At 32.8% G+C, this 5319-nt stretch overlaps 1 long non-coding RNA gene across 1 annotated transcript; it reads right to left on the bottom strand.

Moving 5' to 3' along the window:
* Nucleotides 1-406: 406 nt before the first annotated feature.
* LOC132642618 (uncharacterized) lies at nt 407-4509 on the bottom strand. The gene is made up of 2 exons (XR_009583274.1): nt 2305-4509; nt 407-750 (listed from the first exon to the last, which is right to left on the bottom strand). It is a non-coding gene; the product is annotated as an uncharacterized LOC132642618 (long non-coding RNA).
* Nucleotides 4510-5319: the final 810 nt, after the last annotated feature.

Genomic DNA, 5319 nt, shown 5'->3' with positions numbered 1-5319 from the left:
CGGTTTCGGTTTTTTCAATTCGGTGTTTTCAATTCAAGCTTTCAGCGGCAGCAGCAGTTGCGCAGTTTCAGCAGCAGCAGCAGCAGCAGTTCAGCAGTAGACAACAGCAGACAGTTTTCAATTGAGCAGCAGTTTTCAATTTTCAGTTCAGCAGTTTTCAATTCAGCAGCAGTTTTCAATTTTCAGTTCAGCAATTTTCAGTTTTCAGTTCAGCAGTTTCAGCAGCTCAGCAGTTCAGCATTTTTCAGCAGTTTTCAGCAGCAGTTCAGCATTTTTCAGCAGTTTCAGCAGCAGTATTTTTCAGCAGTTCAGCAGTAACATAATGTGAACCTGAAGCCTTTACGGTGACCAGCAACAAACAACGTACAAGATAAAAACAAGCAACACAAACAACATAACGATAAAATGAGCAGCAGCCAAACGGCCAAACAACATAAATGTCCTAAATTTTAGCTCCAAATACAAAACATAAGTTGTAACACCAAGTGTTAAATCCGTCGTCTCACATAACAATCATAATTAAGTCCGAAATTTACCAAATTCAAAACATAAGCTTAAAGTTGAAGGTGAATCCGCCTATCTTCAAGACATCTCTTAATATGTTTCATTAAGCTAGATGTGTCATTTGCTCTATTACAATTAAGTATCGCACCGCATGTTAAGCACCTAGCTTTACGCCCTTCTTCATTGTCTTGAACCATCACAAAATGTTCTCAAACTTGTGAGCGAGCTCTAGAAGGCATGGTTGAACTTGAAAATAATAAAAAATAGATAAAACCAAAAGTTAAAAAATAACTTTCAAGATAAAAGAACAAAACTACAAAATAAAGTATTGAACTTACCACTAGTAACAAAGAAACAAATTGCAATCATACATCAACAATGCAAGGATCTTTTTCACTATTTGCCATGTCTAAAGATAATTTAATCAAATATGTCATACAACATAAAAAAGTATATTATTTTTTCACTAAAACACATAAAAAAAATACAAAATCTTACCAAGTTCAAGTTCCTCAAGATGATCCAAACTTTCTTCCACACTAATAGATTTAGTCTCTTTCCTAAGCCAATCTTGAACACAAATAAGAGATTGCACACATTTAGGAGTCAACGGACTTCTAAACGAATCAAGTACACGACCACCGGTACTAAATGCACATTCCGATGCCACACTAGAAATCTTCAAGTGCAAAGCTAACATACACAAACTTATTGCGAGGATCCAATACGGAAGAAATAAAAATCATTTTGTTCATCTTTTCAGGATCACCCCAATACTTCCTAAACTTTTCTCTCATCCGCTCAGCCATTCTACTCAAACTAAGATCTTCACTTGCTACACACGCTTTCAAATATGCATCAAGCTCACATATATCCTCAAAATGAACATTAGAAGTAACATAATGTGAACCTGAAGCCTTTACGGTGAGCTCGTAAAATCTTTCAAGAAACAGTATCGCATTCCTTACATTCACCCAATCATCACATTCAAGCGAGGTTTAATAAGGGATTTATATGCGTTGCACCTCAATAGTAGTTCATCAATAATTATCATCTCAACTAAAGCCCTCCTAATTAATTGTTGATCAAATTCCCAATGGTCCTCTATCTCATTCTTATCCTTAGATGGAAAATGTATCTTTTTCTGAGTGGGAGGTTTAATAAGGGATTTATATGCGTTGCACCTCAATAAATGTTGTCTCAAACCCGTTGTCCCATTTACAGTTGCAGCAGCAAGATCTTTTTTACAATACTTACACTTCGCTCTATCAATTCCCTGTACAACAATCTTCTCAAAATGACCCCCAAACAATAGATCTAGATTGCATTTCTTTTCTTTTCTTTGTTACCTGGGTGTCAAGTGAGTTATCATTGCTATCAGTATCATCTGTATTAGGTATGCTACCAGTTGAATCGACAACACTTAATTTAGTTTCATCCGCCATCTACGAAAATTAAAGAGAAAATATAAGGCATTGTATTTGTAGGCCAGCACGTTAAAAACCAAAACCTCAACGAAAAATAAGTAAATAACATCACAACCACCAGCCACCAGGTATGATAAAAGTCTTTTTCTTTTTTCCATATACATAGAGATCTCAAACAACTACTCATTTAATTACAACAAATTCACAACCACCACATATCATGTTACAACAATCAAAACAGTAGCAAGAAACTCACATCAACTAGTGAAAGAACAAATGAAGTCGATTAGGAGAAGTGTGAGAGAGAGAATTCGCCGCCAGAAATGATTAGTCAAGACTGAAATTAGGAGAACTGAGAAAGAGAAATACTTACTCCGTCGCCGCCGGAACTTGGAAGAGAAGTCGCCGCCGAGATTGGAAGAGCAGCCGCCGCCGGAGCTGTGAACAGTGAAGCTCTGAAGTTTGAAGCTCTGAGACAGTGAAGTGAGAAGTGAAAATTAAATGAGACAGTCAACTGAGAAGTGAAAATTAAATTAGGAATAGGGATACGTTAGGTTAGAACTTAGATCAGATGTGTGAAGAACTGAAGATGGAAGAATGGAAGATGGATACGTTAGGTTTGATACAAAACAATGAAATGAAAGTGGGCTTTTTTTATTTTTGTACTTATCTAACCTCTGATAATGAAAGTGGGCTTGGGTTTTATTTATTTTGGACTTAAATTTAGTGGGCATGGGCCTAACTATTTAATATTTTTGGGCTAATACATAATATTTCGGTTTAAACCGAAAACCCGAATACTAAACCCCGAACACCGAACCGAATCCCGAAATTTTTGAAAATTGAAACCGAACCCGAACCGAAAACCCGAAAAACCGAACACCGAAAAACCGAATTAATTCGGTTCGGTCCGATTTTTCGATTTTCGGTAATTATGCCCACCCCTACTATATTCAAAACACGATTAATATAACATTATAGTTTGTGCTCCGTATCTAACTTTATTATATTAGTGTTTGCTACGAATACAAAGTGTGCACTCTTTTTTTTGACATTGTTTGTTTTTTTAATATGGGATTCACTTTTTTTTTTATATTGCTTGATTTTGTTAATATGGAGTCCACCTTTTTTTTCCCGTGAGTTTGCAGATGGTAGGTTCCACTTTATTTACTTCGTTTTTAAAAAATAAAATATTGGTTGGTGTTTTTTTTTATTTTTTAATATTGGTTGGTGTTCACTTTTTTTTTTTTAAGTATTTTAAGTATGTTGCTGTACAATAATTTCATTTGCTCCCACTAATTCACTTTTTTTTTATATTGTTTGATTTTGTTAATATGGAGTCCACCTTTTTTTTCCTGTGAGTTTGGAGATGGTGGGTTCCACTTTATTTACTTTTTTTTTTTAAATATTGGTTGGTGCTTTTTTTTATTTTTTAATATTGATTGGTGTTTAATATGGGGACCACACTTTTTTTTTAATGCTTAATTGGTTGGTGTTTTTTTGAATTTTTTAATATTGGTTGGTGTTTAATATAGGGACCACACTTTTTTTTTAAAGTATTTTAAGTATGTTGCTGTATAATAATTTCATTTGCTCCCACTAATGGGTTGATACGCATGTGGCAATAAATCCATCATTATTGATTTAATTGTTTGATTTTCTAAGCACTTTTGTATTTTAAGTATGTTGTTGTACAATAATTTCATTTGCTCCCTCTAATGGGTTGATACGCATGTGGCAATGAATCCATCAGGCTATATGGGCCCACATTTTTTTTTTCAAAAATTGGGAAAAGGATATATATATATATATATATATATAAGTATTTTAAGTATGTTGTTGTACAATAATTTCATTTGCTCCCACTAATGGGTTGATACACATGTGGCAATAAATCCATCATTATTGATTTAATTGTTTGATTTTCTAAGCATTTTTGTATTTTAAGTGTGTTGTTGTACAATAATTTCATTTGCTCCCTCTAATGGATTGATACGCATGTGGCAATGAATCCATCATTATTGATCTAATTGTTTGATTTTCTAAGCACTTTTTTTTTTTTTAACATTGTTTGTTTTTTTAATATGGAATTCACTTTTTTTTTTAATATTGCTTGATTTTGTTAATATGGGATCCACTTTTTTTTTCCCGTGAGTTTAGATGTGATGGGTTCCACTTTTTTTTTTTTTTTATTACTGGTTGGTGTTTAATATGGGGTCTACAATTTTTTTAAATATTAGTAGTTGTTTAAAATATGTGGGCCACAATTTTTGTTTTTTTAAATATTAGTAGTTGTTTAAAATATGTGGACTCACAATTATTATTTTTAAATATTAGTAGTTGTTTAAAATATGTGGGCCCACAATTTTTTTGTGGGCTCACAAACGGACGATGAAAAAGTAGTTGTTTTTAAATATTAGTAGTTGTTTAAAATATATGGGCCCACAATTATTTTTTAAAATATTAGTAGTTATTTAAAATATGTGTGCTCACAAATGGACGACGAAAAAGCGCCCATAAAATGACTCTTCTAAAGGGTAGAAATTATTGAAAAATGTTTCAAGGTAGAAAAAGAAAAGAGTACAGGAAGAGAGAAGCAAAAAGGAACAAAAGTAAATTTAACAAATGAATCTATTTGCCTGAGACAGTTTTGATTAGTAAGGATACTGGATAGTTCACCAACCAATGATGATGCTTCATGGCTTCCAGTCTCCTCCACCACGTACTTTCCTACCAAGTAATAATAGTAAAATAATTATAATGTTTCAAATTATTAAGAGTTTGGTGTTAATTAGCAAAGAGTCGTGGGAATTTGAAACAAATATGTCACGGGATGACCCAACAACCTCATCTTGAATAGTTGTGCATTTCTTTTAGAAGTCCCATGCCGTATGGACCAAGCTTCCTCTATGTCTATCAGAATTCGCGATTTTTTTAGCACAAAAAAAAAAGTTGAACTAAACTAGTACAAAAAAAAAAATACATTCGTAGGTTTCACGCACGAATTTCGTGCGTTAAGGCTCTTCTGTTTTTTTTTTTTTTTGTGTTACCTTTCAAATCACATTTTTTTCCATACTTTGGGCAAAGATTAGTCATGTTTCCAAACCCCAAAATATCAATATTTTATATAAAACTTAATATCTTTTTTTGCGTACAATAATGTCGGCTCATTACATCAAGTCCACCTAAACGTTTGATTCGTCGTTTTAGGGGTTCTAAAGTGCCCCGAAGTAAGTTTTGAAACTTGTCATATTTATAGGGTTTTGATTTAAGTGTTTTATTATATTTGAATGTACAAATATAAATATTTGATTTAATAATAATTCATCCAATACGAGAGGTTTATACTAATTAAAAAATAATTCATTCCATTTAATTACAATACTAA

This window comes from Lycium barbarum, chromosome 5, assembly GCF_019175385.1.
Source record: "Lycium barbarum isolate Lr01 chromosome 5, ASM1917538v2, whole genome shotgun sequence".
Taxonomy (NCBI): domain Eukaryota; kingdom Viridiplantae; phylum Streptophyta; class Magnoliopsida; order Solanales; family Solanaceae; genus Lycium; species Lycium barbarum.
The sequence above is the reverse complement of the archived record's forward strand: the minus strand, read 5'-3'. Positions and strand labels throughout refer to the sequence as shown.